Source organism: Cyprinus carpio, unplaced genomic scaffold (assembly GCF_018340385.1).
Source record: "Cyprinus carpio isolate SPL01 unplaced genomic scaffold, ASM1834038v1 S000006820, whole genome shotgun sequence".
NCBI lineage: Eukaryota > Metazoa > Chordata > Actinopteri > Cypriniformes > Cyprinidae > Cyprinus > Cyprinus carpio.
In genome coordinates this window covers 127,987-141,886 of record NW_024879401.1, presented here as the reverse complement: position 1 = coordinate 141,886, position 13,900 = coordinate 127,987, and the positions used below count along the sequence as shown (strand labels likewise).

Below are 13,900 nucleotides of genomic sequence, written 5' to 3'. Positions count from 1 at the left end.
TATTGTTTGGAAGGCGTGCAGCACAAATTGCATATTCATAAAGCAGTGTGGATGTTTGCGAACTGCTTAGATGTTAAAAAATTTTACCCAAACGAAGAATTTTAAAGTATTTAACTTCGGAACACAAATTAAGATTTTTTTTAAGAAATCTGAAAGCTCTACGATCCTCCAAGACAGCAAGGATATTAGCATGATCAACGCAGAGAAACGTATCAATGACATTGGCAAACAGTCCATGTGAATCAGGAGTTCACCCGTATTTTACAAAGCTACGAGAATACATTTGTGCACAAATGCATAATTTATTCAATAAATTAAATTAAATAATATCCTCGCTGTCTTTTTTTGTGTTCCGAAGATGAACTAAGGTTTTACGGTTTTGGAACGACATGAGGGTGAGTAGTTAATGACAGAATTTTCATTTTTGGGTGAACTTACCCTTTAAACAATGAGCATATCAGGGCCTAAAATGTTCACATTCAAAAATTAGTAAAGAAAAAAAAAAAGTAAAAAAAAAAAAATAAAACCACCATTCCAAGACATTTCAATATTGGATGGGCTACATTTTAAAGTACTCTAAGCTATCTAGACTAAACCAATACCCAACAGTCTGAGAGCCATCATGGACACACACAGCAGGCTCGTTAGGCAGAAGTGGGGGTTGTTGAGAGAGATGTGTGTGTAGCAATCCTGGGTCAGACTCTGTGTAATACGGTATGTCTGTGAGAGGAAGCGGTGAGTGAATAACCCTAGCCATTATAACTCAGCTCATCTGGCACTGTGAGGCCTCAGGCCTGTCTACCCACTGTTACCCTGGCAACACACTCCTAAACTTACATTCAGTATCATTTCAGGAGTACAAGAAACAATTACTGAAATTATTTTTGCTTTGCTTTAAATGCGAGGCATGTGGAGAAGTAGATACAAATGTTTTAGGCAAGCAAAAAATTATCACAAAAATAAAAAGTGCACGGCTATAAATTATTATTTTTTTTTAAATTCTAATAAATAAAAAAATGTTAACAATTTTAAAACTTTTTTAGTTGATTAGCATATACTTAAATTTAATGTGAATAATTATGAGGTATGTGCAGAAGAAAGAAAAAATATTATACAAAATGATAAAATTATTAAAGCAGTAAAATTTTAATTTTATACCAACTACTAAAAAAAACTCAAATTAAACAAAAATGCAATTAATTAGTATATAATTGGAATTAATTTGATTAAGGGGGGGCGGTGGGGAAAAAATACTAAATGTTTTGGCAAGCACAAGAAATTACAAAAATAAAAAAAATTTTTAGGGGATAAAATCCTAATCCCCCCCCCCCCCCAAAAAAAAAAAAAGTAAAAAGGGCTGCTGATTAGAAAATAACAAATTGTTGATTATTCCCTTAAAATTTTAATTGCGATTATTAATTATGTTTATCAAAATTTTACTTAAATGGTTTATACCTTCAAAAAAAAAAAAACTCTTAACACCAGAAAAAAATAAGGGGCCCTTTTGGCGTTTAATTGCCCCTTCGCCATTACAAACTGTGGGATCCTTATTTAATCGCGTTAAAATTTGTTTAAATTGTGCCCCTAAAAAACAGAAAAAAAAATCTATTAATTAAAATTGAAATTTAAATTTAAATTGAAAGCCCTCAAACTCAACAATGCTATTTTCTGATATCACCGCTTATTATTTCTAACTACAGCTTTTTTGAAAAACTCCAGCTGAAGCTTTGTAAAATGCTTCCTAGAAAAGAAACTTACTGTTAAATGTGAGCAAAATGTCATTAGGCGCCGGTTTTCCCTCCCCCCCTTTCTCCCGTTAATTTGAGAGCGACGAAAAAAGGGACCCGTCACACTAAAACAAATGAAATTTTAAGAGAGAGAGAAGGGTTCACATTCACTGCCTCAAACCTAATCACCCGGACAAGTCATATTTTCCAGTTTTTTTTCAAATTAGGTTTTAAATTTGGGTTTCGTAATTCAAACAAAGCTCTTGCCCCCGTAACACACCCCCCACTTACCTTTAAAAATTGGGGGTTTTACGTCCGATCTTTGGATTTTTTCATCAATGATTTTGTGTTTGTTGCAACGATGCCATTGAACTGATTTACTTGATAGTGGCTCATATATCACCCTCAAACTGACAGACTGCATCTTGTCACTGGGGGAAAAATAAAACAGCCCGGAAAATTTCTGTTTCCTTTTAAACCCTTTTCTCTGAGCATGCGGGCACCGGGCTGCCCACGAACTGGACGGGGGCGAAAGCATTTTCCGGGTCAAAGTTCAACAATCCGCCTGCGATTCCTGTGATGGAAATTCAATCAATAAAGCATTTAAAGTCCTGAAACCAAGTTTAAAAACATGGGTCTGGGGCGCTGGCTGGTTGCTGTGAACTACCCCTATGTACCACATAGCCTTTTTTAAACCCACGCTTGACGCTAACCACAGAGACCCAACGCATGCTACAGCATGCCCTTTTTTGGTCCTGCCCCGGGATCGGCACCCCCACACACAGCCCTTTTTTAGGAAAAATCTTTCCACATCATAGCTTCGCAGCCTGGGTACTGAAACATCCCTAAAAAGTCGGCCTACACGGAGTCAAGAAAGCTTTTACTACAAAAGGAACCATGCTTTTCGACAAAATCTGCTACGTACAAAAGATTCGTATACAGAATTTTTCTAAAGGGCCCCCGCAGGATTTGCTTTTTTTTTTTATCACAGAAAAAAAACTGGTTTGGAAATTTTAAATTTCCTCAGAAAATTTTTAGTAAAATTTATTTCCAATAATTTAAAAAAAGGCAAAAACACATGAATAAACCGAAATTTTGGGTAGAAGTCAAATCCCTTTTTCCTGTAAAATGTACTCCAATAACGTAAAATTTTGTTTTTGTATTATTTATATACTATTGTATGTTTGTTAATATTTTGAAATTTCTTTTTTTAAAAAAAAAAAAAATTAATTTTCTTTAAATGTACAATTCTAGATTAAGTAGATTTTAGTAATTTTGTATGCATTTTTTTTATTTTTATTATTAATTTTTCTTTTTTTTTTCAGTTTTAGATGGGAGTTTTTGTAAGACTTTTGCCTGTTAACAGTTAATGCCTCTTAAATTACATGAACTAACAGTGAAAAACTGATTTGAAAGATTTAAAAATACTTATAAAGTTTGTTCATTGTTCCCCTTTTGTTAGTTATACATTTAAATAACATTAAAAAATGGGAAACCTTTTTTAAAAATGTTATCTTAAAAAATACAAAAATTACTTTTTATCCACTTCTATGTTACTAATCAGACATAAGAGGTCTATGCAACAGAATCAGATATCAAGGTCTATGCAACAGAATCAGATATCACTTTTTTTTTTCATAGCGCTAGAGGGGAGCATATTTTACAGGTTGGGACAGCTTCTACAGCAAGTTACACGCAAGCGCTACGAAAAAAAACAATTTACTACTGAAAATTTTTCAGCATGTTTTTTGAACGGACTTTGATTTTGTGAGGGTGCCGGTACCAAAAACATTCACAGAGCGAATATTTAGCTCGCATCAAAGCGTGCAGTGATGGGAAGTGAAACCTGCACACTGAAAATGCCCGTGCACCTATATATCCATTCTATATTTCATATATGCTATTTTTACATTTCTTATTTATTTTTTTATTTATTTTTTTTCTTATTCTAGTTACAAAATGATTTTGTCAGAGCGTAAGATTTTCTCTTACGTTTTTTTTGATTAACATGAAAGGCAGACGGACATTATTTGGGCGCTTCCTCTTTTAAAACGAATCGGATCCAAAATACTGTTACATTTTTTTTTGTCTTTTCCCAACTGTTTCATTCCCTTAAAACCTAAATCGTGGTTTAAGGGTCCTTGCAAAGCCGGGCATTTGGACGCAATAAGTTTTGCAATCATTCAAAGCCAAAAGCCGCAAAAAAATCAGGAGCTCTATTCAGCTATTCGCTCTTACAACTCCCCTCCACAGAAAAAGAGACAGCGCACCAAATAGCTCTTTGTTTGTGTTTTTAACAGCCAAAAACAATTTTTTTTAAAATGCAGTGCTTAAAAAAGCGTGCAAACATTACCTTTCGGACCACCGCACTGCAACGTGACTAGCGTTTGTACTTATTCCGGCGCTCCTGCCCCCGGTAAAGCATTTGACTGCAATCATTCAAATTTTAAAAAGTATTACCGTAAACAATGTATTTTGCGACACCACGAAATAAACGATAGTGCATAATATGAGACGATAGACTCTTTTTGACACCACGAAATAAACGATAGTGCATCGCCCAGCCCTGCCAACATATATATATATATATATATATATATATATATATATATATATAAAATATATATATATATATATATATATATATATAAAGGCATTTATGTTTATTTTCGGCTCGTATTTTCAGCAGTTTTTTCTATTTCGGCTGAAAACCAAAAAATGCCATTTTCGGTTGATAATTTTGGTGGCCGAGTGCCAAGACAAAATTTATTTAGTAATTTATTACATTTTTAAGTCTAAGTTGAAGTATTTCAGCTTTATTGTAAAAAAAAAAAAAAAGGCTGGATAAATACAGTTTCTGATTTTTTTAAAGCCACACCTCAGGCTTTTGACCTATTTATTGGTAAACAGCTAAATAAATAAATAACTGGGTTTGAGAAAAATTTAAAACAATTACACAATATTTACAAAGAAAGGCAACACAATCCATTTTTTTTGAACAGTCTATTTCAGTAGTTTTGAATGTGCTTTTGTTGTTTTTATTTCAGTTTTTGAACTTTCATTTCTTTAATTCAGTTTTAAGTCTAAGTTTAAGCGGTTTATATTTGTTTAAGTTCAAATAATTTTTTAGCCAAGCTATTTTTTAATTTTAAGAATAACAAGTTTTCTTGCATATATATAAAAGCTATAAAACAGCCTCTGTGTTGTTCACAAAATCAAACTGAAAAGGTAAAGAAGCAAGCACATTACTCTTATGCTGGGCACCAGCTGGGGCATGCACCACAAGCTACTGGCAGGGAATGTCAGCGGTGAGGTGGGTAACAAAGCTAAGACTGAACTACTGGTCCAGCAGGCTGAGTGGCACTACTGCAGCACTGATGCAAATCATGAGGTGAGCACCAGCTGTCGGTGCATATGCTCCAAGCTTGGGCGTTCAAGCAGATAATTTCTTATGAACCACCAATGTAACCATAGGGTTTTGGTTGCTGAGACCTGTTCTTATACGGAAACAGGTATCCAAACAGAAACGTCAGTGACATTTCAGTCAGTTAACAGAACAAATGAAGCTAAATACTACTTTCAGTATAGTTGTGCCGCAACGCTGCTATACTGAATCACAAACATAAGCAACCATTGCAGTCCGATTGTCAAGAATCACTCTATGGACCAGTATAGTAAATTTTTATTTAATGCCATGCTGTTGCATACTTAGGCTATTTTTCATGCCAAAAGCTATTTAAAAAAAATATACGTATATATTAGTATATATATATTTATTATATACTTACCTCGTGATTTGCGATGTTATACTAATATATATATATATAGTATAACAAATAGAATTTTAAAAATAGTATATAGTATATATATATATACTAGCTATGATATATATTATACACAAGAGTTGTTACGTGAACCATATAAGCGACCAGTTCTTTATAGTGAGATCAAAAGCACACTTCAGCTTGGAGCTCCAGTAAGTGACACTCTTACGGAATCACTAATGTTTTGTCATGTGTGACACAAAATGAACCAAGAAATTCTATCAAAAAATTCATTTTTAAACACACATTTTAATAGCTATATTTTTAAAATTGTGTGTGTTTTGTAAAATTGTATTACGTTTGTGTAACTTTTCTGATAAAATCTAAGGGCTGTACAAGCAAATGGTATTTCTTATTCCAAATATTGAATATATTTGCATTAGGGATGCATTAAGTAACATTAAACAAAAATGAGCAATATTGTTTATTAATCTTGTTAACGTTAATTTAAATACCAAATACAGCTTTCTGTCTATTGGTTAGTTTCATGTTAAACTCAGGTCAGTTATAAGTAATTTTCATTGTTAATTCATATTAATGTTACACTGGACTTACCAGATTTTATTTTTTGATAAAAATACAGCGGTCAATGGAACGTTAATGAACTAGATCATTAGAGGAAATCGAAATATAACCTAAACCATTCTCACAATTCACACCTCCCAATATAGCTAAGTGTGAGATTGAGGAAATTAAAATAAAGAGAGATTGAAAAGAGAGAGAGAAGAAACACAACAATAGAATGTTAGAACCCCCAAACAAAGTACGTATTCACGACCAAATTTATCTATATGATGGTTACGACTTAAATGCTAAGGTGCATCTAAACATGACCTAGACCCAATGAACTACCCGGTGGCGTGACGTCATACACCGTGAACCCTCGTCACGGCGGCTACGAACTCTGTCGACCAAACTAAAAATCTCCCGGAGAGCTGGACGACAAAAGCAGCCTTTGCTCCACATATAAACGCTTGTGAAAATAGTGGAGCTCAGGCAAATCACGAGGTAAATGCTATTTAGCAGCATCCCCTGCTACTGGCGCCCCAACTTTTCCTTTCTTCAATCAGTCGAGCTCCAGAAAACCGAACCGTGGCGTGCAGTAGTTTGAGCAAAGAGCTGACTCACTAATCTCAGCCCGCACAGAAACGAACGCGGAGACCGACAAATAACAACGCGCGTTTACTTTCAGTAGAACGCGCCCGCGAACGCTACATTGTTGCTTTTAGCGGCTCGCTTCAGAACTGTTACAGTCCCGCTGGCTAACAGTGTAACACAAGCATTGCAGTGGAACTCCAGTCACACGTTACGATGTAACAGCTAAAGTTAAAATACCACTGAATATCGCTGACCTGCCTTCCTCGCCTACTCAAATGGAGCCTCGCAGGCTAAAGCTAGCCAGGCAAATAAGAGGGGAGAGCTGGCTAAACTTAATCGCTCAAACCCGAGCAGCGTGGGCGAATCAAGTAACTTAAAGCAGCAACACAACTGAAATGTTAAAACAATAACAGCCGTGCGTCCGCTTCAAGGTCGCTCAAAGAGATTTGTTTTACACAACGACAACAGGCAAAACACAACTCTCTAACTTCGCAAAGTGGCCAAGCTGAATAGCGAGTGTAGCTGGTTTAGCAAGCTAATGCAGGATACCGCGCGCCGCGGAACTGTGATTGGATCCTGCAGCGAGTGTGTAAAATCGCGTTACAAAGCCACCCCAAACCGCCATTCACCGGCAAACAATCAACATTTGCAACCACGTCGGACTTACAGTGTTTTGTTTCCTTTTAAATCCTGTACGTTATGTCCAGCTCTGACCTTCGGGTTGGTGAAACAGCATTATAGTTAACTGCCGCCGCCATGTTTCTGCTGCCTTATGCCTAACGATGGCTGGCTGCTTGTTTATCTCGCCAGAAAAACCTCCCCCACATACTATGGGCACCAGTGTCTACTCGTTTACTCCAGCCTGCATAGCAACCTCGCAGTGAGCAACGGGGCAAAATGATGATACAGCAAACGTAAGGACGAGGCTCACCCGTCGGATTGGATTCTATGAGTCTTTGTGTTTTTTTAAACTGCGAGGAGATGTTTCATAATATTATGGGAGGGAATCAAAACATTGTTGAATGGCCAGTTTACAAAAGCTTTCGCCTTTAAACCGGTGCTGTGGGAGGAAAAAGTGTGCCAGAGTGGTCCGGTTACGAGCCGGTGTTGTTGTATTCCAAACCAAAGCGATCTGCACTCTATTATCAATGTCATAACAGCTTAATTAAAAATCACATTAGATGACCCCATGAAAAACTGCTTTCCAGACCTCCATACATCACATCCTGCTGTGTTATGGCTTATTAGGACTCTTAATATACATTTAATCTACATTTGTTAGTAAATAAAAACTTTTTAACGAAACAAAGTACAACGTAACATCAGAACCTCTTCCACCAAGTTAAGGCCCTGACAATGTAAGAGAAAATTCAAGAGCGTTGGGTCTGAGAATAGCAACGTCCATTTAAATCCAGTTTTATCCACCATTGGTATATTTTTTTCGTCCTTCTAGACATTGAAATAGTTCTTTGAAGTCTCCCGAGTCTACTATGTACTGAAAACATCAATATTTGTGGATTTTGTCAATCACTGAAGAATATGTTATTATATATATAGCTTAATAATAAAATATAAATGCAATTTAAATGATTTTTTTTTTTTTTGTATTTATCAGACATTTCCTCGGTTATGAGTCCACATCTCTAGCCGTCGTTTAAAGGTAATGAACATCTGTGAAATACAATGAGAAGAAGCCCCTATAAGGGTTTTTCAAGTCTAGTACTCCACCGTGTATCATAGCTGCATTGTTATCAAATACACAAACATTTCTTACTTGTCTCCCAGAATACAAGCCTCAAATAGCCACGAGCTCAGTGTCCGTTTGATCGGGCAGAAAACCAAGCTTACCGTGATTACTCAGCACAGCAATAAACCCCAAATGTGTCAGGTATCCGATCAAAACCCACACGTTGTTTGATCGGGCAGAAAACCATAAAAATACTTCCATGTGAACCTCAGCCAGCGAGCGAGATGAAGTCTGGGCGAATCGAAACGAATCCTACAGCTGCAACCCGTGTCGGCCAAAGGTCTACAGCGAATGTAACTTCTCTCAAAGGGAAATCTGCAAACAGTGACTTATGCAATATTCGCTGTTCACACTCTTTTAGATTGGCACGCGCTTGACAACAATTGTGAAACAGCACGGGGCTGCCGCAACGAAACGTCCCGAAAGAGACTGCACTATAACTTCAGAAAAACATTAATAGAAACGTTGTTATTTTGGTTTCATGTTTTATACTTTCGCTAATGAAAAATACCCACAACATACGCGCTGAGTGATTTGCGAAACCAATAAATATCAATGTGCTTACGATAAAGAGAAATCTTGGCCGAACAGCGCCACTACATGGACAACAGCAACATTTTAAGGAAATGAGCTCTTAAACAAAATTAAATAAATTAAGTTTTCAGTATGCTTTTTTAAAATGTATTACATTTGAGGATTACGTATTATTATTATTATTATTATTATTATTATTATTTATAAAACAAATCGTTGTAATATAATGGACCCTTTTCACAAGACTGTGATGACGCGTTTAACGGTCATCAGCATCGTAAATCCTCGAAAGTTTTTCATATATATACATAATATATAATTTATATATATATATATATATACATATATATATACATATATATATATATAAAATAAAATACATATATATATATATATATATATATATTAGATGTATGTACATTTCTAACACTATTTACAAAACGGGTTTTTTTTTTGTCAAATTACAAAAAAAAAAAAAAAACAGGAAAGTAAGCGAGGGGGTTTTTAATTTCACAGAAAAATTTATATGGGGGGGAAGGAAAATTTTTGACATCGCCCTTTTGAGTTACGTCCTCACATTTTTATATTTTTATTAATTATTATTTTATTATTTTTTCATTTATTGCAATCATGAAACACTATCGTGGAGTTTTTTTTTTGCTTTTAAACAAAGGGGAAATGCAAAATTTTATAATATATATATTTTTTTAATATTATATGTGGACTCTCCCATTCCTGCCTTCAAGTTCCCCTATGACAACTTTGCGTGAAAAAACCAAAAAAATGTAAAAAGGCCGGCAAACTTTTTTTGGCAGTCCTGATAAAATTTTTCTTTCTGCTATGTTAAAATGAGATTATAGAATAATGCGGCCTAGTAGATTCTCAAACAACTTTTTGCTATGGTTACTTTTCACGGTGTTAGGGCGTTTCCTGACCAACTCGGACTCAAAATTTCTAAACATTTTTTAAAAACTTGACTGTTTTCGAGGGTTCAAGAATTTCGACCCCGTTTTGACCTTTGTTTTCAAAAATGTGGTAAAAAAATATCAAAAACCCCAATACAGGAAACAATTTTTATAATGTTTCTGGTTGTCTTTCTCTTTGGGTTGTATTGGGTAAAATAATGTAGAGACAATGCTTTTTTTTATTTTTATTAAACGTCATTTCTATGTATGGTTTTAAATCCCCACCAATCTATGAAAATGTTTTCGAGTTTTTCCTTGATCCTGTTTCAGCCCACGGAATGCACGGGTGATTTGACATTTAATTGTTACAACCCGAACAGCAAAGTCAGCCAAGTTAAAGATAAAAGGGTTATCTGCAAATAAAAACCCAAAAAATTTTTGTTCTTTTGTTCAAACCCTTGCAAGAACAATTTTGGGGAGCAAAACCTTTTTTTTTTCCTTTGGAAATTATCAGTAATGAAACAAGGGAACTCATAAAAAAAAAGGCATCAAATAATTTTTTTGTTTGTGATCTTTTTTTTAATGAAAAAGGGGACAGCATTTTACAAAAAAACAAATGAAGAGCATTAGACGTGGGTTTTAAAAGCAAAATGATAAAAACAAGGTGACCTTTAGAAACTTTAAAAAAACCCCGATTTTAAAATCAAATTAAAAAAAATGGTTTCCTCTCTGATCGTAAAAATGATGATGGTTAGGCACTTTTAAAAAAATAAGTTTTTTTTCCCACAGGTTTCAGTTTTTTTGTGGTATGCTGGATCAAGATTCGGATTTGGGATTTCAGCATTTAAAAAAAAAGCAAAAAGCATATGGGCTTCAGAATAAGAAACAAATGTTGGAGGGGTAAAAAAAACCCCCCCAAAAACCCCCAAAACCACTTTTTCCCTTAAACCCTTCTGCAAAGAAATATAGGGATGGCTTCATTAAAAAAACAGCTTCAGCACCTACAGTATCAAGGAGAGGGAGGATGTTTCCATATTTCAAGTTTTTGTTTTTTTCAGTAAACAGGGGGGGAAGGGGGGGAAGATAAAAATGGGGATGGAGAGAAAGGGGGAGGAATGATCGGTGATTTCAGCCAGGGCGAAGTTTGGGATCAAAAGTAGTTTATGATGACTTCTCCTCCCGCTCTTGGGGAAACGCTCCACCCGGTCCAACGGACCGTTTTCACCTTTGGTGTGAAAATACAATTTAGAAGATGTTTACAATGAATGTGTAGTCGATACCCGAATGCTGTTAATTTTTTAAAGGTTTGGTTTAAAAGGGCTTTTTCGTTTTTAAAATATTTTAAAATTTTTTTTTGTATGGGAAAGCTGAATTTTTAGCAGTCATTACTCCAGCAATGACAACATTTCTTTTAAATGGGCAAGTTGTGGCCTGATGGTTAGAGAGTCATAGAGCTTGTAACACAGTTGCAGGTTTGAGTCGCAAAACTGGCCCCAGGACCTGTCGGGGGTGGAAGTGATTGAACAGCGTCTGCCACATAAATACCCAAGCTGAGGCCATGTTCCACACGAATACGTTTTCGTTTGAAAAATGCTCTTTTTCTCTCCTTTTGGCCTCCTTCCACACTGAGACAGTGTGTTTATAAGGAAACTGAGCTTTTTAAAAATGCTCTCCAAAGTGGATAAATTTGAAAACCCGTTGTCCGTCTGTGTTGTGGCCTGTGAAAACGGGGCTTTGAAAACGATGACACAATTTAAGTCATGTGGCTCATATTACAAAATAGATCATCCGTGTTTATACTGGTATTGCACACGTTATGTACTATGCATGCACTTTCACACTATTGCTAGAGATTGTTTTATTTGTACACTCCTTCATATCACAGCCTCCTGCAAAGCTGAGAAGCAAATTTACTCGCGAATCGCCGAGGGGTGTAGTTCTAGAATGGTGCAGTGTGTCGCGACCTGCGACGCGGTTAGTGAATTGTGAGTTCTTTTCATAAATAAAATATATAAAATTTCCTGTCAGAAAAACACGCTTCATGGTCTGTTTCCATGTGTTATAATCTGCCCGTGAGCTCTTTTTTGAGTGGACGTTACGCATGCGCAGAAGCAAATTTTAACTTTCTCAACTTTTTTTTATGCCCGTGGAATGAAGACACTTTGGAACGCAAATGCCTTGAAAAACGCCTAGTGTGGACGGAGAACATTTTAAAACCAAAAACGCCATTTTTCAAATGTATCCGTTATTAATGTAGACATACACCTGAGTTGTAGCCCTTGAGGAAGGCACTTAATACCCAAAGGTGCTCCTTACGGGCAACCACTGCTAATGGGTGTGTGTTTCACATACTCAATGGCTCCTAATGTGCTGCCACAAACTTGGAATGCAGGTTAAATACAGAAGACAAATTCTGAGTATGGGTTTTCCATTACTATGGACTTCACATCAAATTTAGGGTTGTATGATATTTAGGAAAAAATAAAAAACCTCACATTGCTGGACTATGATATTTTTTTAGCGGAAGTCGTAATAGTAATTCAGATACAGACATTCAATAGTATCAAATGTAAATACACACAGTACAGTCTTCATCTGTAAAAATGTTAATTAATTAATAGTTTTTGTTGTTTGATTAACATTGAGTGACACAGAGAAAGCCCTCAGGAACATGTAAAACTGCTCGGATGAACCCATACAACCTGTTAAACTCCATTTTCTCTTTCTCAATTGTTTACCTTCAACCATAAATCCATAAGCACCCTGTCGTTTACAAGGATTACTTGCAGAGCTACAATGCATTGTTGACAATTTAGCGCAATCCGTGGTCATTTCAGACACAAATAGTCGCTTGTCACATCTAGTGTAGCACAAGGGTGTCCTGTACGGGTTCAAAGAAAACAATCAGTATAAATATAATGTATCTGTCAAACTCTAAACATAGCCACATCCCGCCGATGTGAATATCGCGGATGCGTACACGCGATATTGATGCTGGCAAACGATATATCGTGCGCGCCCGTCACATTTGTAATCATTTACACAATATTACTGTTTTTACTGTATTGTTTGTACATGGATTAATAAATATATGCAGCCTGGATGAGCATAAGAGACTTCTTTTTCAAAAATAAAAAACAATTTCAAACATTTGCCGCCCTGTAGTGCATCTCTAGGATAGAAGCAAGATTTTTTAATTTTTTGATGAAATATGAGACAGCTTTCCTGACACACCTGCCATAGACAGCACCCGTTTAAGGTCAGAAATGTAGTAAAGGACATTGTTAAATAGTTCATGTAACAACAGATGAACGAAGTCTTACAGGTTGGAACAACATGAGGGTGAGAAATTAATGCAGAATTTTCATTTTTAGGTGAACGTGAACCTATTAACACTTTAAATGCAATAAGCAACGCAAAAAAAGAACTCGGTACAGTACTAGTCTTGCACCCAAAACTGCACATTTCTTTTCTTTATTGGCTTTCTGCGTGTCAATGGGTTAGATTACACACAAAATTGTCAAAGTGCATTTTTGGTGGGTATTCACTGTAAACGCTTTAGGTATTAACTCTTTAGGGCACCAGACTTTTTTGGCAAAAAAAAAATGCTGGATTTTTGACATCAAGATTTCAAAAGATTTTGGCTTGTAAGGGCTTTAAAGATAGAGATCTACTTTAGTTAGAAAAATGTTTGGGTCATGACCGAAAGTTTATGCGGGGTTGTAAAATATACTCTTATTATCTAATTTGCATATTATGATGTCATCAGGGGACGGCCATCTTGAATTTCATAATATTCAGGAAATATTAGACATTAATGTTTGAACTTATTTACATGTTTTTATTTTTTTTTTGTCTTTTTATCCTCATTCCAAATGATCAGAAAAGAGGAAACCAACAATAAAACAGGAGAAAGTACTAAATTATTACTATATTACTATACTATACTATATGGGAAGTCATGGCCTAATGGTTAGAAAGTTGGACTCGTAATCCAAAGGTTGCGAGTTCGAGTCTCGGGCTGGCAGGAATTGTAGGTGGTGGGAGTGAATGTACACCACTCTA

The 13,900-nt window shown here is 35.6% G+C and overlaps 1 pseudogene; it reads right to left on the bottom strand.

Annotated features, from left to right (window-relative positions):
• Positions 1 to 7,407, bottom strand: part of LOC109050210 — a 90,724-nt pseudogene extending 83,317 nt beyond the window's left edge.
• Positions 7,408 to 13,900: the final 6,493 nt, after the last annotated feature.